Raw genomic sequence first — 23,848 nt, forward strand, 5'->3', positions numbered from 1 at the left:
CAGGGAAGCCCAGGGGCTGTGCCTTTTAACGTGTAGGGTCTTCTCTCACTCCAGGTGCTTAGCGCCAGACCTGAACTATGGCAGCCCAGCCAGGGGGTGGCAGGATGGGTGGGAAAATAGGTCAGAGGGTGGATGAAGTCGGAGGGTGAAGCGGGAGTGAAGCGTCAGGAGGATGGGATGGAGATGGAGAGCTAGAGAGAGGCAGGGGTACCTCCCATTGAAACCCAGGCTAAGAACTCACATTCCCATCTCCTTGCAGCTACACCAGACCCGTTCTTGCCTAGAACTGGGCTCAGCCTGGCGTCAGTGGCCCTACCAGGTAAAGCCGCCAAATGTCTCACCTCCCAGAGAGTGTGGGGCGCCCACAGGGAGGGTGAGAACAGCCCTGTCCTCACTCCAGTCCACTCCGTTCTGCCCGCGTTCTTATTCTGGGCACACATTCCTGGGGGACCAGGCCACAAGCTATAGTTCCCAGCTCCCTTGAGGATCCTCCTAATTCGCCTTCTAGGAAATCCCAAAAGCTCACCTGAACATCAGGACATGAGGGCAAAGTACGCATGCCCCCTACAATAGTCCAGTTCTCTTATATACGCTTCAAAAACTGTCTACACAAAAGGTGGCCCAGATTGAAAGCAGATCATTTCAAAAACAGAGCCAGACGAAATAAGATGCCACTCAGAATTCCAGGCCAGCGTGTAGTGAGAATGGGAACTGTGAACCTGGCAAAGCTCTAGAAAGAGGGGCTGGGCAGGGAGTGACCAGAGAACCATGGCACAGCCCTGGGCCTCAAGGCCTCGACCATCTATTTGCAGGAACAAAGTTTATAAATGGAAAAAGCCATGCAAGGCGGGCCGTGATTAAATTGCCAGGAGGGTTGAACAGATCAAAAGTCAGTCTGGTGAAGAATTTTAAGAAAGAATTGAGCCTTAAGTAAATGTCACAAATGCTGTGGGTCTTGAATGAGCTCTTGCCAAAGAAAAAGATTTGTTTTCTTAAATTCGATATTTTCATTGTACGTTCTCAACCTACTGAAACTGCATCAAAACCCATGTCCACATGTTGTCACAAAACATCTGGACAGTGTGGTCAGGTTGGCTGGACCACAACGCTGACCCAGAAGACAGGCTGATTTCTTAAGGGTGACTTTCCTAAAAGGACAGAGCCCCTGCCACCCAAATCCCTTCCTCTTTGCTCCCTGAGAATCTGCCTTTGCCTCTTGTGTGCTGCACTCTGAAGGGTGCACAGGGTACCCCAAAACAGACCATTGGAGCTGGAGAGCAGAACAATGCTGACACGATGCCACCAGCACCAAAATGAATAGGACAAAGTAACATTAAGATACATCACAGGGCTTCCCTGGTGGCGCAGTGGTTGAGAGTCCACCTGCAGGTGCAGGGGACGCGGGTTCGTCCCCCGATCCAGGAAGATCCCACATGACGTGGAGCAGCTGGGCCCGTGGGTCGTGGCCGCTGAGCCTGCGCGTCCAGAGCCTGTGCTCTGCAACGGGAGAGGCCACAACAGTGAGAGGCCCGCATACGGCAAAAAAAAAAAAAAAAAAAAGATACATCACAGATGCAACTAGAGACTACCATACTAAGTGAAGTCAGTCAGAAAGAGAAAGACAAATACCATATGCTATCACTTATATGTGGAATCTAACATATGACACAAATGTACTTATCTATGAAACAGAAACAGACTCACAGACATAGAGAACAGACTTGTGGTTGCCAAGTGGGAGGGGGCTGAGGGAGGGATGGCTTAGGAGTTTGGGATTAGCAGATGCAAACTATTATATATAGGATGAGTAAACAACAAGGTCCTACTGTAGAGCAGAGGGAACTCTATTCAATATCCTGTGATAAGCCATAATGGAAAAGAATATAAAAAGAATGTATATATATATATATATGTATAGCTGAATCACTTTGCTGTACAGCAGAATTAACACAACATTGTAAATCAGCTATACTTCAATCAAAAAAAAAAGATACATCACAGAAATCACAGACCAAGAACAACGTAGAAATCTTTGGGTGTAGTGAAGATGGAGGTTAAAATACCATCTGCAAAAGATCCTGCCTTCATTTTGTAGGGGAGGAAAAATTTTTCTCTACCCTTCTAAGTTCTCTTGGCTGCTCTAGCAGTTAAATTGACATAAGACAGATTAACAGGAAAAACATTTAATTCTGCACGTACAGGAGCCCAACAAAGACAAAGCAAGGCTCCCTGACAGGCAGGCAATCGAGGCTTACAGGCCATTCTGAGGTAAGAAGGGGCCAGGGGTCTGGGGCTCCAAAGGGAAGGAAGATAATTCACAGGAGGCTGGAAGGGCAAGTGTCTGCCAGGCCAGGCAGAGACAGTGGGGCACAGAGAGGACTTTAGGCAAACAGGCCCTGCCAGGTCCTGAGTTCACCACACCAGTCCACACTCTCCGTGGTCACCTCTGCTGATGGTTCTCTTCCTGGACCAGGTCCTCTTCCTAAAGTCTTTTAGGCAGTTACAGGGGAGGTAAAAAAACAAACAAACAAACAACAAATAAAAACTCTTCCTGAATCTTTTGAGCCTTAACTGACCTCAGCTCAAAGTAATCCATACACCAAAGTGGCTCATTTAGGGGAGGCTCATTCTGAACCCCTCCATTTAAATGAGCTGGGCCGGGAGTGAGGTAGGAGATGGATGGGCCCCCTGGGCTGGACAGCTGGTGTCTGTCAAGTGGAGCAACACTAAAGCTCTGTTCTCACCCAGACACTCCAAGGACAAAGCTGGTGGCAGAAGCTGAGCTCTGCTGAAGTAAAGAGATAAGATGCCCACTCCTGAGGTCAAGGAAAACTTCCCTGTCTGCACAAGCGCAGGAAGGCTCCTTGGGGGGGTCACAAAGGGAGGGGGCACCACCCCATAATGAGTGTGGACATGAACCCCAAAGCCCTCTGCGGTGGGATCCATCTGAGCAAAAAGTTGCGCAGGCGTCTTGGGGAGGGTCCTGGGACCAGTCAGGTGTGAAAAAAGAGAGGAGATAATTGGCCAAAGGTAAACAAAGACCTGGAAGGACTGTCCTATATAAAGGATTTAAATCTCTGCACTGCGCTCCTTCTCATTCAGGATGCCCGCCCTCCTCTCCGGGTGGGTGTTTCTGCCTTGCTTCTGTCTTAAATTAACAAACTGCTTCTGTGCGTGCTCTTCCATATGTTGTGTTGTGTCTCTAATTGCCTCCTTGAAACATTCTTGCTTTCAAAGGAGGGAAAGTGCTAGGGCCACTTTGCTTCTAGCCCCTAGCCTCTGGTGGACTAGCAGCTAGGATTCCTGGTTTTCATCCAGGCTGCCCAGGTCCAATTCCTGGGCAGGGAACTAAGATCTCTCTTTAGGACCGCTCACTGCTGTTTCTCCGAGATCAGTAGGACAGCTACGATCTCAACCAGGCTACTAGGAAAGGACCCAAACAGCCAGAGCCAGAAGCACCCTGGGGGCCCAGCCCTCAGCGGGGTGAATGAGTGTGGGTAGCCCCTGCGTGGCTGGCTGGTGGCAGCGGCCAGGGTCTCGGTGCAGCTGGGTCCTAGGTCCAGGTGGGCTATGACCTGGAGCAGAGCTCAGCCACCTGCAGCAGAAACAGGACCCAGGGCACAGCCTCCAGGTGAGATTTTAAATCAGGGCTCAGTCCCAAGAATGGCATGAGAGAGTTCACTTTACCTCCGGGAAATCTTCCCTCCATCACTCTCCCTTCCACAGTCTCGGTTAGGGGTCCTTGGTAAAGGCTCCAGCTGTGCTCTGTTCCCACCTTTTATTCCCTGCATTAGAATCATCCGTTTCCCACCTTCCTTCCCAACTAGAAAGGATGCACCTTGAGGACAGCGTCCGTGCCTGATTCATCATTCTAACTGGCAAACGATGTGTGACGGTCGACAAGTGCTCAGAAAATGTTGGTTACTGCTGTGTGTGGACTGCAAATCAGGGAATCGAGACAGAAACCTGGAATGGAGCCCATAGGCCCATCTGCACTTAGGGAGCCAATCCTGAGACCACGTGCGAGGCTGGAATCTCCACAAGCAGATGAGGCTTGAGGCTGCTGTGGAGACTTAGGACAGAGCCATCTGCTACTCAGAGCAGCTCAGAAGCTCAGAGGGGCTGAGCCTGAGGTTAGATGGTCGGTGGTCCCAGAGACATCAGAGCCGCAGCTGGATGGGGCTGTGGAATGTTACAAGCTGACAATTTCATGACAACACTCTTTGTTAGATTTTCACTGTCCACTTAATATGAAGACCTACTCTGAGCAGTAAAGATTATACCAACCATTCTGAAGCCATAAAATCCAAAATTTAAGACTGTCAACCCAACCATGGCTCTGACCTTCCCAACCCTGAGAAGGAAAGAGAGTTGCCATGCTCAAAGCACAACCCCGGCTCTGTGCTTGGACACATAGGTGGTGTCACTGCACCACACACTTCTACCCTCTGAATGTCCAGGCAGCCTCCTCCCAACCATGCAGGGCACACGCCCAGTGCACCACGCAGACGTGTGCCCTTACCACCAATAAGTACACCTCGCCAGAGCCTAAATAACACTAAAAATAGACCGAAACAAGATGGGAAGGGAAGAGTTCACAGTCAGTGCACAGAATGACCCCGTGGGCAGAAGGCTGTCTCCATTCCACGGGTGAGGAAACCAACAAGAGGGCAAATCAGGCCTCAGCCCCGGCAGGGGGCCTCCAGGGCTCACGTCCACCTCTCCCAGAAGCCCCCAAGCTGAGGGCTCAGAGGAGGCAGGATGGAGCTCTCAGGGGCCTGCCTTCATCCCCTGCTCCAGTGGGAGAGCCTCACTGCCCCAGGAGGGGCTCAAAATGTCCCCCCGTATCACACCTCAGACAGCAGCTCAGTCAATCAGAAGGGCTGAATTTACCTGGGTTTGGTTGGACTGGGTTTTCCCCAAGCTGCAAAACTTGTCCTGCCCCGGGGTAGCGTGGGCATCTGTCTTTGCTGGGTTTCTCTAAATCAGGCACTGTATTCACCACGCTGAGGAACTCGGGGGTGGAACATCTCATCTGTCCCTAAGATCACATGTCCCTTGGGCCCTAAATCCACGTGAAGCCACAATCTCAAAGGAAACCAAGACTGGGAGACTTCACAGGGCAGGGAGTTGGGGGTGCAGAGAGATTGCAAGAATCAGAGAACATGAGTGGGAAACACAGAAAATGGAAATAAGAGAGAAGAGAGGAAATGGAATAAGAAAATAGAAAGACATGGATGTTTTCACAGTAAGACATGTCTGCATCTGTATTAGTCTTCTTGGGCTGCAGTAACAAAGTGCCACGGACTGGGTGGCAGCTTAAACAGCAGGAATATGCTGTCTCGCAGATCTGGTGGCCAGACCAAGGTGTCAGCAGGGTGGGTTCCTTCTGAGGGCTGCAGGGAGAATCTGTTCCAGGCCTTTCCCTTCATTCCTGGTGGTTTGCTGGCCATCTTTGGTGTCTCTTAGCTGGTAGATGCATCACCCCAATCTCCCCCTTTATCTTCCACGGTCTGCTCCCTGTGTGTGTCTGCTTCCAAATTTCCCCTTTTTATATGGACACCAGTCACATTGGATTAGGCCACCCTAACAACCCCATTTTAACTTGAAGACCTTTGTAAAGACTCTATCTCCAAGTACAGTCTCATTCTAAAGTACTGAGGGTTGGGATCCAACATCTTCTGTAGGGCGGCACCATTCAACCCATAATAGCACGCATCTTTCTCACTTCTAAGAAGGGCTCTAAGTCTGTGACTTTTAAAGGACTTTTAAAGCAGTACTTTGAAATAAATCCATCAGATGATTGCCACCTGCTAGCAATGGGACCTGGTGTTGGAGTGGAGAGCAGTGGGGTACTGATCCTGTCATGTTAAACCTGAATTTCCCATGTGCTCCCTTTCATGATGCATGCTCAGCAGAGCCAGACTCCTTGGAGCACCACCTCTGTCGTGTGGCCAGGACCCATGTTAGGAAATCCTCTCTTCTCTGTCTCTGTCTCTCTCTCTCTCTCTCTCTCTCACCTCTTCCCCTAGAACATGATGACGGTCTTCATTCACTGAAGATTCAAGGTCAGCAATGACTGAAAGAAAAGAAAACTATTTTACTTGGCGATATAAAAGTTGGCTTCTTTATAGTCAGAATGGCCATCATCAAAAAATCTACAAATAACAAATGCTGGAGAGGATGTGGAGAAAAGGGAACCCTTCTACACTGTTGGTGGGAATGTAAATTGGTGCAGCCACATGGAGAACAGTATGGAGGCTCCTCAGAAAACTAATAATAGAACTACCATATGATCCTGCAATCCCACCCTTGGGAATATATCCAGACCAAACTATAATTCCAAAAGATACATGCCCCCCATAGCAGCTCTATTTACAATAGCCAAGACATGGAAACAACCTAAATGTCCTAAACAGATGAATGGATAAAGATGGTGTGGTACATATATACAATGGAATATAACTGAGCCATAAAAAAGAATAAAATCATGCCATTTACAGCAACATGGATGGACCTAGAGATTATCATACTAAGTGAAGTAAATCAGAAAGAGAAGGATAAATACCATGATATCACTTATATGTGGAATCTAAAATATGATACAAATGAACTTATTTACAAAACCGGAATAGACTTAACAGACATAGAAAACAAATATATGGTTACCAAAGAGGAAAGCGAGAGAAGGATAAATTAGGAGTTTGGGATTAACATGTGTACACTACTATTTCTAAAATAGATAAACAGCAAGGATCTACTGTATAGCACAGAGAACTATATTCAATATCCTGTGATAAACCATAATGGAAAAGAATATGAAAAGGAATGTATGTATACATATGTATAATTGAATCACTTTACTATACAGCAGAAATAACACAACATTGTAAATCAACTATACTTCAATAAAATAAATTTTTTTTTAAGTTGGCTTCTCTCGAAGGGCAGCATAGAGTGGTGTTTGAGAGCATGGACTCTGGCACCAGCCTTCCTGGGTTCAACTCCCAGCTCCGTCATTTAGCAGCTGTGTGATTGAAGGAAATTCTCAAACTCTGAGCTTAGTTTCTCCATCTGTGATAAGGGGTGAAACAGCACCTTCTTCATGGACTGGTGAGAATGATACATTCTCACCAGGATGAACCAATACACCACTTAACCAGAGCCTGAGTCCTAGTAAGCCCTATGTAAGTACTTGCCATTAATGAAATTTGTTTTAGGCCAAACACAAAATTTACCTGGGATGAATTTTTAACCACCTAAAGCACACTTAAGATTGGCCAGAAAGTTCACAAGAAGACAGCATACAAAGGCCGCAGAGCTAGAATTTTAGGTTCAACAGAGGCTAGAAAAGACAACAGTTACAGCCATGGGGGGCATGGGGCTAGGAGGAGCTGCAGCCCCCGTGTAAGATTAGAGGCAGGACTGTGGGCCGATGGGCCGGCAAAGAACAAAGGGCTGCCCGTGAGAGGACTGAGAGGTAAACACGGAGGCAAAAAGGTCAAGGCCACCAGGGAGGAGGAGGACCGGGTGCTGGGAGCACAGTCAGGAGATGCAGTCCAAGGGTCACGTGGTCAGTTTGTTCGACAGGCCACGAGCTCCCACCTGGGCCTCCTGCTGGGCTGCCTGTTCTTCCTTTGTCACCTCCTGCCCTGGCCCACTTTCCACACAAAGCCAGAATGATCTTGTTAAAACATGTCAGATCATTCACTCAGAGTAAAAGGCAAAGTCCCTACAACGGCCTACAAGGACTCCACAACCTCCCCCCTCCTTACCTCTCAAACACAACAGGCGCCATCACACCTTGGGTGAGTCTCCTATAGCTACTGTAACAAATTATGGCAAACTCAGTGGCTCGATACAATTCAAGTTCATCTTACAGTTCCAAAATCAGCCTCGCTGGACTAAAATCAACATGTTAGCAGGACTGAGCTCCTTCTGGAGGTTCTAGGGGTTAATCTATTTCCTCACCTATGTTTACACTGCATTCCTTGGCTCATGGCCCCTTCCACCACCTTCCAAGCGAGGAGCATAGTGTCATCAGACCTCCTTCACAGACTGACGCTCTTACCTTGCTCTTACAAATACCCTTGTGATGGCACAGGGCCCACCTGGATAATCCAGGATAACCTCAAGATCCTAAACTTAATTACAGCCACTAAGGCCCCTTTGCCATTAAGATAACACATTCACAGTTTTCAGGGACTAGAACATGGACATCTCTGAGGGGACATTACTCAATCTACTGCATACCTCAAGGCCTCAGCACCCACTATTCTCTCCACTTGGAGTATTCTTCATCCAGGTATCCACCTGGCTTGCTCCCTCACTTCCTTTAGGCTTTTACCCCAAAGCGACTTTCTTAATGAGGACTTCACTGACCACCCTATTTGAAATTTCTATACACATCCTCCTATTCCTTATCTCCTTTTCATGGTTTATTTGTTTCTTTAGCTCATATTTTATGGATATATTTTCTTTATTTTGTGACTCCACCAGCTAGAATATAAACACTGTAAGACAGTTATTTTTTTCTTTTGATACAAGATGGACATATAGATCTATACAAAAAAAATTACAGCACACTAAAAATGGCCACCACATGAATAAATAAATATATAGGATAATTTCTTCTTATTTAAGTCTCTTTAAAAGCTAAGTAACCACTTGAACACAAAATATGACCATGTATTTTGACACTTATATGTACTAGTTAAATGTAAAATATATGACAACAATAGTATAAAGACTGTGAGTCAGGGTGGAAGAATCCATTGCAATGTTTTTTGGGTTTTTTTTTTTTTTTTTTTTTTTTTTTTGCGTTACGCGGGCCTCTCACTGTTGTGGCCTCTCCCGTTGCAGAGCACAGGCTCCAGACGCGCAGGCTCAACGGCCATGGCTCACGGGCCCAGCCGTGCCGCGGCATGTGGGATCTTCCTGGACCGGTGCGCGAACCCGCGTCCCCTGCATCGGCAGACGGACTCTCACATTGCAATGTTTTTATACTAAACACGAAGTGGTATAATATCACATAACTATAGACTAAGATAAGTTAAAGGTAGATCGTATAACTGATAAGGCAACAACTAAAACAACTAAAAGAGTAATAAGCCAACAAAGGAGTTAAAATGAAATTTAAAAATACTCAAATAATCTAAAAGAAGAAATCAAGTTTAAAAAAAAGAAATAAAGAATAGATGGGACAAATAGAAAGCAAATAGCAAAATGATAGGCTTAAACTTAACTATATAAAAATCGTATTAAATGTAAATGGTCTAAACATCCCAATTCAAAGGCAGAGATTATCAGATTGTATTTTCAAAAGCAAGATCCAACTATATATACTGTCTACAAGGAACAATTTTTCAACATAAAGACATAAGTAGGTTAAAAGTAAAAAGGTATAAAAAGATATATCATTCTAGTGCTAATCAAAAGAAAGTTGAAGTGATTACATTAATGTCAGACAAAATTGGTTTCAGAGAAATTACCAGGAACAAAGAAAGTCATTTCATAAGGATAAAGGAATCAATTCATCAAGATGACATAACAATCTTAAACATTTATGTACCTAATAACAGAGCTTCAAAGCACATAATATAACTGCAAAAACTTATAGAATTACAAGAAGAAACAGAAAAATCTACAGTTATAGCCAAGGTTTTCTGTACCCCTCACCCCCAAATAGATAGAACACACAGACAAAGTCACTAAGCAGTATAATAGACTTGAAAACTACTATCACCCAACTTGAGCTTATTGACATTTATAGAACACTCCACCCAACCAGAATAAAAATTCTTTCATGTGCACACAGAACACTTGCTGACAGGGATCTGGATCATAAAACAAGCCTCAAAAAATTTAAAAATACTTAAGTCACTCATAGTATATTCTATCAGTGTTACCAGAATGGAATTAAATTAGAACTCAGTAACAGCAAGATCTCTGGAAAATTCCCAAATATTTGGAAACAAAAAAATTATACTTCTAAGAAATGCACATATCAATGAATAAATTAAACAGATACTTATAAAAGTCCTTAAAATTGAAAATGAAAACACAGCATTTCACAATTTGTGGGATGCCACTAAGGCAATGCTTAGAGGGAAATCTAAGTGCCTTAAGTAGAAAAGAAGAAATGTCTCAAATCCATGACTTCAGCTTTAAACTTAAGAAACTACAAAAAAGAGTAAATAAAACCCACACTGAAGAGAAGAAAGAAAATAATAAAAAAAAATAGAGTAGAAAACAATAAAATAAAAAACAGAAAAATAATAGAGAAAGCCAAGAAAACAAAAGCTGGGCCTTTGAGAGGACAATAAAATTGATAAACCTCTAGCTCAACTGAGCAAGCAAATAAGAAAGAAGACACCATTTACTAATATCAGGAGTGAGAGAGATGGTATCACTGTAAATTCTGCAGATATTAAAGTGAGGACCTTTTGTTAACAACTTAATGCCAACGAATTTGAAAACTAATATAAAATGGATAAATTCTCTGAAATACACAAACTACCAAATCTTACCCAGGAATCTGAATAGTCCTCCATCTGTTAAGAAAATACATTTGTAGCTAAAAATCCTCCCACAAAAAAACTCCAGACCCAGATGGCTTCATTAGTGAATTCTACCATTTAAGGAAGAAATAATAAATTCTTCCAGAAAATTGAAGAGGAGAGACTACACCCCCAATACATTCTATAAGGCCAGCATTACCCTGAAAATAAAACCAGACAAAGACATTATAAGAAAGGTTATCTACAGATCATTATCTTTCACAAACATAGATTTTAAAAATTCTTTACAAAATTTTAACAAATAAAATCCACCAATATATAAAAGGACCAATTTTAAAAACCATATGATGATCTCAGTTGACGTGGAAAAAGTATTTGACAAAATTCAACATCCATTCCTGATAATAACCCTCAGCAAACTAGACCCAAATGGTGTTTCCAGCCTGGTAGAGGTTGTCTATGAAAAAACTACAATGAATATCACACTTAATGGTGAACTGAAGGTTTTTATATAGTGGGTAATTGGCATGAAGTGCAGGTGGAAGACAAGCTATTGGCTTGGGGTGCCTTCAGCACCAGAAAGGTGTGGTGACAGTAATAATCGTAAGAGTTATAAAGGAAGTTGACTGCTTTGTACTGCATTGGAAGCCTTTGAAAAAATGAAAATAATAAAGTTAGGGCAGCCAACTGCCAACTCAAACCCTGTGAAAGTCAGAAGGCCTCCATGGAAGGTTTTAAGGAGACTCTCCCTTCCTGTGGTGACAGGGCAGACCAGGCCCAGGCTCAGCTCAAATTGTAAACATGGCAGAGCCATGACGGCTGCAGAGCCTGAATTCAGAGTCTTAATAGGTCTCTTAGAGGGTGTGGAGAAAAGGGAACCCCCTACACTGTTGGTGGGACTGTAAGTTGGTGCAGTCACTGTAGATAACAGTATGGCAGTCCCTCAGAAAACTAAATATAGAGCTACCATATGATCCAGCAATCCCACTCCTGGGCTTATATCCAGACAAAATTATAATTCAAAAAGATACATGCACCCCTATGTTCATAGCAGCACTATTTACAATAGCCAAGACATGCAAACAACCTAAATGTCCAATGACAGATGAATGGATAAAGAAGATGTGGTACATGTACACAATGGAATATTACTCAGCCATAAAAAAGAATGAAATAATGCCATTTGCAGCAACATGGATGGGCCAAGAGATGATCATACTAAGTGAAGTTAAGTCAGAAAGAGAAAAACAAATAACATATGATATCACTTATATGTGGAATCTAAAATATGACACAAATGAACCTACCTCCAAAACAGAAACAGACTCGGAGACATAGAAAACAGACTGTGGTTGTCAAGGTGGTGGGGGGCGTGGGGATGGATTGGAAGTTTTGGATTAGCAAATGCAAACTAGTATCTATAGGATGGATAAACAACAAGGTCCTACTGTATAGCACAGGGAACTACATTCAACATCCTATGATAAACTATAATGGAAAAGAATATTAAAAAAGAATGTGTATATATACACACACATATATGTATAACTGAATCACTTTACTGTACAGCAGAAATTAACACAACATTGTAAATCAACTATACTTCAATAACAAAATTTTTTCATTAAAAAAATAGGTATCCTACATCAAAGTCGGGGGCCCTGGTAAAACGCTGAGACTGGTAACAGGAATATTTGAGTGGATGAGCCTGAGAATTTTGAGCCCCTAGATTGTCCTAAACCCAGTGGACCACCAGAAGCAACCCAATCTCCTTTCTAGAAAAGGGTATCCCTCTGCCTGGAAATTGAGCAGTGAAAGACCTTCCTGAAGCAAGTGATTTGCATGGTGATGCTTGTTCTCAAGATTTGCTCATACCTCCCCTCACTGATTCCAGGACAAAAGTCACCTGAATAGGAAAATGTAGCCCCTGCTCCAGAATATAGTTTGCATGTTAAAGGAACTGCAGCCCTGGTTAATCAATACTATCCAGAAGAGGGAAAACGGGGAAACAATTTTGAGGGTACTGGCATTGAAGCAAGGAGACAGGCTGAAGAGGGGAGAATGTATTTGACATGGGAGCCCTCCCATGGAACTTAGGGTCCACGTTCGGACACGACACCTGGAGCCAATCCTAAGAGTCTCTTGAGATTCCTCCTTGAAGATTTGACAGAAAGACAACCCTCATTTAATGAGGTGGAGATACCAACTTCTTTCTCATAGTATTGAGAAAAGGGTCAGTCAGCTCAGAGAGGCAAGGAGGTGAGAGTGGATTTACCAACAAAGACTGAGGAGCCATCCCTGTGTTCATCCCCAGAAGAGCCTAGGGGCACACCCTCCACTAAGATGACAAGGAATGCACAGGGGATGGCTATATGGACAGCTTTGAAAAGCCTGCAGAGGGCCGCACTTTTTAGGGGTGAGTTGACAGTGAGAGATGATGTCATAGAATTGGCCTCCCTCCAATCAGTGAGGATAATGGAATGAGAGAATCACAGAGGCCAGGGGGCACCCAAATTTCAAAAAAAAAAAGGATGTTATCACCCAAGATAAGAATAGCAATCAAGATGCTACTGGTGCTGGACTTATAGGGGTGCATGGTGATGGCTACTGGATCACGTGTTATCAGCACAAGATAGACAGGGAGTCAACCAGGGGACCACTCAACTCGTACAGAAAACACCGGGAGCAAGCCTTTCATCCAATTCTCAGATCTACATCATTCTTGGATGAAGGAAAACCTGGATCTCCTTGAGGAAAGACCCAGTGATGCCATCACAAATATATGTAGTAAACGTCCCCCATCCTTTCCCAAAGTGATCGGAGGTCATCTGCTGAAGTCACTAAACCCTGGGGGAGGGATCCCGGCAGACAATTCCTGGACTATTAGCTATGGGTCTGAGCTGACACAGGTTGCAGGAGATGTGAAAAGCCATTGTGATCCTCCAGTTGGAGTTAGGAGATAATGATGAACAGGTGACAGAATACTTCCCCAATTCATCTCCGTCTCCAGGGAATACTGCCCATGGTAAAGACCACTTAATGCAACTTGCACTTCCCATCACTAAGAAACACGTGCCTGACAAGGCTCTTCAGTTCTCAGAGGCAGCAAATGTGGCACTGGGAATACTCCTCTGACCCACTGTCAGGTGACCCAGAGGCTACCAGTCTGGAGTGGATCACTGAGCAAGTGCCATATAACCCACCAGGTGCTAGAAGACTCCACAGTGCTAGAGGTATCTCCACATGGACAAAAACACCAGGTGGAGCCTCAGGAAGTTCCCAGTAGGAAAGTCACAGCACAGACCTCTAAGCTCTAAGGTTCTGGAACAAGGCCTCTACCCATCTTTTGTTGAAGATGAGGCTCTGCGGTCACCTCGGGGAGTGGTCCAGGCCGTGTCTCAGAACTTCCCAGGGTCCGTCAACTGTTAGGAACTGGATGTGCCTTCAGGAGCGGACCTGGTATCTCCATCAGATCCTCCCCACTTCCTGCTACCTTCCCATTGCCTTGAACCCTGGCTTTGCCTCCTAGGGTTGGTTATGTAACTTCCCTGGGCCTGTTTCCTCACCCAGGAAGTGAGGATGAGGTCATCTGTTGCACAGAGCCCCAAAGATAACCAGGGCAAAGAACCCAGAGCATGGTCACTATTCGCTCATTCCCTGCCATCTCTTTGTCTCCAGGGCTGACTTCCAAGCTGCTCACAATGTTTGTACAATTGTACAATTGATTTTGTAAACCTGCCAATTTTGACTTAATCTTCATTAGGATTTTCAGCTCCCAGGGGCAGGGCTCCCTGCTGTTGGCCTCTCTTTGTGCTCCATCCAGCGCAGGACTGCAGCCAGACTGGTTTGTTGGAGGGGCCTGCAGACTCTGTGGTCCCTGCACTTCTGTCCCCTTGTCACCGGCCATTACCTCAGCAGCCACAGACCCATCAGGGAAATCTGCCCTTCACCCCGTGCCAGGCCGTCCTGCCTCAGACTTTCAAATCAGGCCATTACCAGCCTGGAGCTCAATTGTTAGTCACTGGGCCTCAGCTTCTCAGCCCTTATCTAATCAACGCACAGACCCAGTTATTCAGTCAGTATTTACATAACCCCTTCCCTCTCAGGGGCCCTCCATCCTCCAGCTGCTCCCCTGGGCACAAAGCTCTGGTTTCACTTAATTGAGTGTCCCAGGTAACAAGCCATCCCCTCGTTTGTATTGGCAGGACTGGGAAGTGGGGAAAGATAGTGCTGAGACCTCCCTGCTAGAGCTGGGCCCCTAGAGAGAGGCTGCCCGTGCAGAGTCACCCCTTCTGTGTCCGGAACGCACAGGCTTGGATTTCCTGTCGGGCTCAGTCTCCCTGAGGACGGGACGCAGGATGGGTGAGCAGGTCGCCTGTCCCCGCGGGATCCTCCAGCACATGCTCGCCACAGGGTGTGCAGCAAACGGCCAGGACTGGCTGTGCAGCAACCTCCAACTCCCCGTCCAGCTCTTCACACATGGCGTCTTCCTTAACCTTGACCCCAGCCCTGCCAAGTGTTGCTATTCTTAATTTTCAGACGGGGAAACGGAGGCTAGTAACGTGTCCTTGGACAGGCAGCTGGTGAGTGGCTCATCCACGCTGACTGTAAAACCGCCTGGCCAGCTGCACTGCATCACCCCAGCCCAACACAGCTGGGTCCACCCCAGACGTCCTGCTCCATTAGCTTTGGGGTGAGCCTTGGAAATCTGCCTTTTGAAGGCTCTCCGGGTAATTCTGGTGCATTCCAAAGGTTAGGAAGAGCCCCAAGTTTCCTTCCATCTTTAGAAGTTCTCTAGTTCTAGTTAATCATAAGGGACAAGTTAGAGGCCACTGGCCTCCTCTTCTCCCCGGTGACAGTCCCTGTATGCTCTCCCGTTCCCTCTCGGTGGGCCCCCCACCTCTACCCCATCCCCACCCGCAGTCAAGTCAGGTGCCTGGCTTCACGGGAGGACAACGGGCACCTCTGGGTGAGGCCGGCTCAGGACACAGTGCCAGCTTCCTTCCTTTTTTTTTTTTTTTTAACATCTTTATTGGAGTATAATTGCTTTACAATGGTGTGTTAGTTTGTTTTATAACAAAGTGAATCAGTTATACATATACATATGTTCCCATATCTCTTCCCTCTTGCGTCTCCCTCCCTCCCACCCTCCCTATCCCACCCCTCCAGGCGGTCACAAAGCACCGAGCTGATCTCCCTGTGCTATGCAGCTGCTTCCCACTAGCTATCTATTTTACGTTTGGTAGTGTATATATGTCCATGCCACTCTCTCACTTTGTCACAGCTTACCCTTCCCCTTCCCCATATCCTCAAGTCCATTCTCTAGTAGGTCTGTGTCTTTATTCCCATCTTGCCCCTAGGTTCTTCATGACCTTTTTTTTTTTCTCTTAGATTCCATATATATGTGTTAGCAAACGGTATTTGTTTTTCTCTTTCTGACTTACTTCACTCTGTATGACAGTCTCTAGGTCCATCCATCTCACTACAAATAACTCAATTTCGTTTCTTTTTATGGCTGAGTAACATTCCATTGTATATATGTGCCACATCTTCTTTAGTGCCAGCTTCTTTCTGAAGCCTGCACGTGGCTCGAGGGGAGGGGCCTCGGCTGGTATCTCCTTCCAGCCCCAGAAGACTGAGGACCGAGGTGAAAGGGCCGGGTCGTGGCGTCAGATCTGGGGCAGGGCAGAATTTACAAATTTACCCCATAAATTTGCCACTCACCAACGTACCTGCTTAGCCTAAAAAGCAGGGAGGACCCAGTTCTGCTCTGGGTTAACACCTGCACCCTCACCCCAGCAGACCGCGCTGACCTCGACACGGTCAAAGGGAGGGCTGAGGGTGAAAAGGGAGGCCTTGGGAGAGGCCTTTAATCCGGGGTCCTGTCCCACAGTACACCCCCTAAACCGCCTAAATGCAGCACAAGGGCAGAGGTGCCAGGTGTCCCTGCGTGGAGGCCTTGCGGTATCGGCATGGGGAGAACCCCGTAAGAGCAGCTGGGAGGTCCCTGGAGCTCCCACCCCAAAGCCACCTGTGGCCACAAGTGGGTGTGGCTCGCAGGACAGCGAGGCTCCCAATCTGGCCAGTCCGCAGGGCCAAAGCCGGCCCGACCACACCACTGAGATGAAGATGGTAAATCTCAGGGGGGTTCCCCAGACAGGCTCTTCTCCTTAACGCCATGGTGACGAGAAGCTCGTGGTGCCCGGAGATGAAGCCCACCTCCAGGGAAGGGCAGCGCTGTGGGCAATGATCGGCTTCAAAAGCCTGAGCGCAGGAGCTGGAGAGCTGGTGCAGCAGGAGAAGATGCTCTCGGCGGACACGCTTTCCTCCCAGACGCCTGGGCTGCGAGAATGCTGACGAGGTGCGACCCTCACACGCATGCGCACGCGCCGTCCCTCCGTTCTCGCTCGCCCACATCCTCCCCTCCTCACGTGCACGCGCACTGCCTGCTGGCCCCTTCCTGCTGCCACTTCGCTGTGTGAGCTGGGTAACCCAGACCACACTCCCTCCGCAGATAGCCCAGAGGAAGGAGGCTGTGTAGACTGATCGTCTACATAGAACACTCTCGTGGTCTCTGTGACGCAGCAAGTTCCAGAGGGCGCGCTGGAGGCCAGAGCCAAGGCCTTGACGTGGAAGCAAGTGCCCTTTTGCTTGGAACTGGTCTCAGGGCGGGCCTCCCCCGGGCAGTTAAGCACATAGTTCTGGACCCTATACTCCCAGATGTCAGCTGCTCTAATTTCCCAGCGCACATGAAGGAATTTCTTTTAACTCATAACTTTGCAAGTAACAGTATAATAAGGTGAACAGAACTGAATTCATTCTATGATATAAAAATATCAGCAGGTTGGGCTTACCTGGTGGCGCAGTGGTTGGGAGTCCGCCTGCCAATGGAGGGGACACGGGTTCGTGCCCCAGTTCGGGAAGATCCCACATGCCGCGGAGCGGCTGGGCCCGTGAGCCATGGCCACTGAGCCTGTGTGTCCGGAGCCTGTGCTCCACAACGGGAGAGGCCACAACAGTGAGAGGTCCATGTACCGCAAAAAAAAAAAAAAAAAAAAAAAAATCAGCAGGTTATTAAACAGTTCAGTTAAACATAAATATAGAGACATATAAGTATACATCAACTACAAACCCTGCACACACATACTGCATTGTGACCCTATTACTACTTTCCCTCCCCCTGGTTCTGGGCCAGTGGCCCGGTTTGTCCAGGCGCATCACTTTTTTCACCCGGCTGTGTACTCCACCTGTGTGTCCTGAGCTAGTCCAGACTAGCCGGTGTTGGGCTTCTCTCCTCGCCGAGTCAGCAGGGCCACAGGCCGACTGCAGAGACCGCTCAGCTCTCTGTTGTCCTAAGAGTTCAGCTCTGAAAGTACAGAACCTTCCTACATAAGCACTCTGCATCCTCAAAGCCATGCCCGCTGCTGGCGGAAAGCCTGGGACTGACACCGGGCCTCGGTAGGAAGAGGTTTACAGGCTGTGTGGGCACCGAGCCGGGGAGAGGTTTCCCTTATGTCCGTCACAGCCTTCCTCCCTGTGATGGTTTCCTGTCTCTCCCTCAGTATCAAGTCTCTCCACCCACAACCCCCAGGGATAAAATCCGGAGCTAAAAGGCAACCACTCAGGACGAAATGCTGCCTCACCCAGGTTGTGGGTTTACCCTTTTCATGCCGAGTGTAAAGTGACCGAGATGTATGGGAGGATAAAATCATTACTGAGCCAAGTTTATTTGCCCGACAGCCAACAAGCCAGACGCTGAGATGCCAAGGTTTGGGGCAAGAGAAAGGGCTTATTCACGAGGCAGCCACTGAGGAAATGGGAGAACGCACCTCAAATCCACCTCCCCAAAGGCAAGAGGCTTGAGATATTTATGGGATGAAGAAAACAAGTGGCCTTAGGCATGGGGAAAGGTGATTGGAGGTGGGGAAAAGGTGAGGTAATCGGTGTTCTGCACAGGTGTAGTTGAGTTACATGCTTCTTTGTGGGAGGCACGTTCAAAGATGGAGGTGCTTAGCGTGATCTGAGGGTGGGGTTTTCAGCCCTCTGACATCATACGTTTGCTCATCAGACTCCCGTGCAAGCCTAGTTTTACGGGTGGTAGGCTTTAGCACCCAGTCTTCAGAGTCAGGATGGAGGCCCCCAGTTGACACCAACTGTCTGCAGAGGCAGGTCACATAGGACCCTTTACTCTCCTGTGAGCCTTCCTGCTGCAGTAAAAGTGCTGGTCGGCCGTCCTGACAGTGGTTACCCAACAGACAGGCCAGCGGATGCTTAGGGCAATGACAAAAAGAGAGACTCGATTTTTCATTGATTTCTAAAAGCAATTGCATAGCCTTGATGGAGAAAACCACAACTTTGTTGGACTTCCTACACTTATTTCTATGGTTTAGACCTGTTTTGAATCCATGGGGACAGGAAGAGACCAGATGTTCTCAGTGCTTTGGGCTCCCCAAAGATCTCACTTAGTCTGTCCCAAGTGTAAGGAGCCTGTGTGCTAATGAAGCTTGGCCCGCTTGCCTACCCGCCTCCAGGTACAAGGAAGGGAGCACTGAGTTGCCCTCAGATCACTGCGCAGCCACCCCGTGGGTGACTGAAGGAATGCCCCCCCACACCTCCACGTTCCCCTCTCTCTCTGCGTCCTTCTTATCACCTCAATTAAAAGTAGGCACAGTAGTTTGCAACCTCTGAGAAATAAGGGAACTTCTCTGACGTCCTTAAAAGGCCTCCTTATCCAAGACCAAGAGCATCTCATTTGGTGTCTCTGAATCCATCTGGACATTCTTGTTTCTCTGGCTCTCCAGTGGGGTTCCCCACTCCACTGCACTGTCAGACCACTTTCCTCCATCCCCCTGAATCCTGCCCAGAGTTCAAGGCCCACCTTAAAATGTCAATGCATCTAAGCCTTTGCTGGCTATTCCAGCCTTCACTGAGTACCTGCCTCTAGATTTCTAAAGCATTTACAGTTATTGCTACACAACTTACACTCATGAATGTACCTGGTGGACTCTAGGGCCCCTAGAGTCTCAGCAGCCTTCCATGCAAAGATTTCCTGTAGTGTCTTTTCTTTTAAAGAGAATTAGAGTGATTTGCTGTAAAATCTAGAGCGGCATTTATAAAACGTCCCCGTCCTGTCCTCTCGTTTCCAACTCTCTAGCACCACTCCCTGAATGCCACACCCCCTCACCCCTCTGTCTCAATTTCACCCCCAAACCTTAAATATACACAGCTTTTCCAGATCACTTGTTCCCATCCCCTCTTTATCAACTTTTTTTTTTTTTTTTTTTTTTTTTTTTGTGGTTCGCGAGCCTCTCACTGTTGTGGCCTTTCCCGTTGCGGAGCACAGGCTCCGGACGCACAGGCTCAGCAGCCATAGCTCACAGGCCCAGCCGCTCCGCGGCATGTGGGATCTTCCCAGACCAGGGCATGAACCCGTGTACCCTGCATCGGCAGGCGGACTCTCAACCACTGTGCCACCAGGGAAGCCTCTCTTTTTTTTTTTTTTTAAGCTTGTGCCAGGTCTTAGTTGTGGCATGCAAACTCTTAGTTGCAGCATGTGGGATCTAGTTCTCTGACCAAGGATCAAATCCAAGCCCCCTGCATTGGGAGCTCGGAGTCTTAGCCACTGGACCACGAGGGAAGTCCCTATCAACTTTTGATGATACATAGACTTAACCTCTTTACCAGCCATCTGGGGCTGATTTACACTCCCTAGCAGCCTTCCCTGCTCAAAAGGGTTGGCTCCAGCCAACCTGTTCTAGGTTGTCGGGACTCCAGAATCAAAGCTGCAGGAGCAGCCCCTCCCTGGGACATGCTGGTCTCACAGCAGAGGGATCAGAGAGATGGTGTAGCCATGCAATTGTTCTGAAGTCTCCTACTCGGAAATGGTGAAACGGAGCAGGATCCTGTGGGGCTCCTAGGCACAAAAGCCTTTCTGTGTCCCCCATTTTTTCAAGTGCTTCATTCAGCCTCCATGACCCTCCCTGAGTTCCAACAGACAGGTTCAAACAGATGCTAATCAGGGAAGGGAGGGTATGCAGAGACAAGGGAGGAGCAGTCAAGAAACAATAGCGCAGCCTTGGGGCAGGGTTCTGGTTCCCCCTCAAGGGATACACATAACAGTATCTTTGAGCTATTTTGCAGATACAGAAACCCTCACCAGGTAGGAAAAGTTAACTGCATGCTGCCCACAAGCAAGTAGACCCCAGACCTGTTGGAACCAGAAGGTTGATGATGTTGACTCCCAGTTACCTCCCCACCAACCCATCAGAAGAATGTCCACTAGCTGATCATGCCCTCCTCTTTGAACCATTGCTATAAAACTCCTCACTACCCGCTCCAGGTTGGGTCACACAGTTTTTGAGGGCATTAGCCCACTCTGTCCCCTTTGCCTGGCAAAGCAATAAAGCTATTCTTTCCTACTTCACTCAAACTCTGTCTCTGAGATTCAATTTTGTACTGGGGTACAGAGGCTGGATTTCAGCTACAATGGCTCCATATTGAGCATCCTGTTCCAGGGCATTCCATATCCAGGAGCAACGATGACCTCCAGATTCCCTCCATGATGCAGTGGAAGGCTCATGGTGAAGGATCTAGAGATCAGTGACTGAGGACATCACCTGGCCCAGGTGTGCCCACCACCCCGTCCAGCCATCCGTCTGGGGCCTGGCTACTGCCTGGTAGCAAATCTGGAAGCAACCCAGTCCCAGCACCCCTTCATGGTGCCAAGAAAACATGTGCCTACACCCAGTAACTGGAGTCTATCTGCCCCGGATTAGTGGTGGTGACCTTCTCTTACAGGCTAAGTTCTAGAAGCAGAGCTGCCTGCTAAGTGATCTCCTAATCTGTAGTACAAGTTTCACTGGATTTTATGGGAAGCTCCTTCCTCAGAGGTGGGCTAGAACAGTGGGGCTATCGTCAGCCAGGGGGAATTTCCTTTGAAGCAATTTATTTAAGTTTTCTTGTCTCCCATGCCTCAGTTTTGCCATTCTTCACTCAGGAAAAACATACGAAGTTGTCCCACAAGACAATTAAGGGGAAAGTGATTGCAGAACACTTTAGAAAAATATATCAACAAATAAAAATAGCAGATTTGCTGGAGGAGGGGGTAAGGCAGTTAAGGAGATGGATCTTTGACAAGAGTTCAGAACTCCCTGATAAGCATTTTGTTGGGGAGATTAGTCTTTACTTTCCCTGCCAAAATTAGGAACCACCCTTTTTTCTCTGTAATAACAACCCTGGGGCTTAATCAGCAACTGCGTTGGAAAAAGAGTTGTGTACTTTAAGTGTGGAGGTTCACAATGCAGAGGAAAGCTGAAAATTTCCAGAACCGCCCTGTCCAGGATCTCTTTTCCCTTTTGCCTCTGACCAGATATTCCCCCAAAGGACATCTGCTTTTCAGGGCAGGGAGGAAATGACACAAGGAAAAAGACTCCTACAAATAAGTAAAGTTTGCCCAGGAGGTCACTTCAAGTGAGGCGGATGGAAAAGAAAATCACTTGAGATGTTGGGGGGTGGGGTGGGGGGAGAGAAAGAGAGGTTCAGTAACCCTGCTGGCCAGCTTCAGAGATGTTCCAAGTGTCCACACAGGATGGGCACACACGTCACCTCCTCAGCCCCTCAGCCATGGCGCATCAAATGTATTTGACTCTTTCCTTTCTAGTGATACTGACAAGGGTTCTTGGCCTCCTTAATCAATAGAAATTGATCAGGGACCAGACAAGAAAGTCAGGCAAGGCTTTATTGGGGCCCCTGCTGCAACAGGGGGAGGTGAAAACAAGTAAGAGGTTCCCTTGCTAGGTCCCCAAGGTGGGGGGCGGGGGGCAGTGAACTTGTTCCTTATACGGGGTGAGGGTAGGGGTGCGTCCAGGGGTAGGGCCAGAGGTGTGGCTTAGGCGTTTTGCCCACCCCTTTGGTGGTGTTGAGTGCAGGGGGCATGCGCAGTACCCTGCCTTTTCTCCCAACACCCTGTTTTTGTTCCCAGCTCCTCAGAAGTGGCAACTGGGTTTTTTTGGTGTTTCGTATCTTGTTGTCCATAATTTGCCCCAACTGCGCATGCACACAGTTAGTTTTAATCCCTTATAGTTTCTTTGTATTTTGTTGCTTGATGAGATGTTTTTTCCAGGTGCAAGCATTGCAGCAAAGGGTCCCAGGTCCCAGGTCCCAGATCCCAGGTCCCAACCTGTCTCACTAGGACTGGGTAATGTGAGACAGTGGGCCTTCCCGCCCTCACCATGCAAGGGGACAGATAAAGGAGTGACACACACATTTGCAGCCCTTCTGCCTGGCTGCCTGGGATGCTAATTATCATAGCCTCACCTTCTAGCATCCCTGTGATCAGGGCTGCAGCTCTCAGATGCTAAGTCCATGACCTCACACTTTCTAAGAAAGGGTCAGCAAGGGAAGTGACCAAGCCCAGTTTATAGCAGGAAAATATGAGGCAATCACAACAGAAAGAGGTGTTTAGAGAGGCGGATGGGAGCGTCAATGCAAAAGCAAAGCAGAAAAGACATCATGTCTTGGGCAAAGGCACTTTGAAGATGCTTTATTATTAGGAAGGTTGCATTTACATCCAAGGATGGATGCAGGGAGAGACAGGCCTGTGATAGAAGCAATGTTCCACTATATAAGTCAATCTAATTACATATAAAAATTCAAGGTGTTTTGCCTCTTGTCCCACCTTTGACCTGGGTGGGCAGGGACAGGGAACAACCTTCCCAGGAAGTGTTCAGACAGTGGCTGTGTTAGCACGTGGAGCCTTCCCCACAGCAAGGAAGGGAAAACTGCTCTCTTCTGTTGCTAATGACTCGAGTCCTCTTTTAAAGCATCATTCCAATTTAGCCATCATGGCTTTTTGTGAAAGGAAAGCCTGGAAGATGGCTTGAGTGTGCAGGAGAAACAATGGATCCAGGCAGGGAATGGCAGGAGGTGAGAAAAGGAGCAAGAAATACAGAGAAACTCCCCATGCATGTACCCCTGACCATGGGGAGGGAGCAGTCAGAGTGGGGAACCAATTCAGCGCCTGAGTGAGGGATGTCCACCTGGGCTGGTGCAGCCTAAATGTCCAGGAGCTCCTTCAACTCCAGTGTCTTCACCTGGCCATCACGGTGCACCCCATCCAGCCTCGCATCATGGTCTTTGCTCCACACACCCTGCACACAGACACACAGACACACACACACACACACACACACACACCCCATAATACAAAGGAGTCTCCTGGCACCATGCAAGGTGGAAGACAGCAGCTCAATCTGTGCCAGGGTTGAACTGAACAACTTGGGCTAGAACACTGGGGTGTCAGCACACACCAGGAATAAATATTTCTTAAG

Source organism: Mesoplodon densirostris, chromosome 1 (assembly GCF_025265405.1).
Source record: "Mesoplodon densirostris isolate mMesDen1 chromosome 1, mMesDen1 primary haplotype, whole genome shotgun sequence".
In the NCBI taxonomy this organism is placed as follows: Eukaryota; Metazoa; Chordata; class Mammalia; order Artiodactyla; family Ziphiidae; genus Mesoplodon; species Mesoplodon densirostris.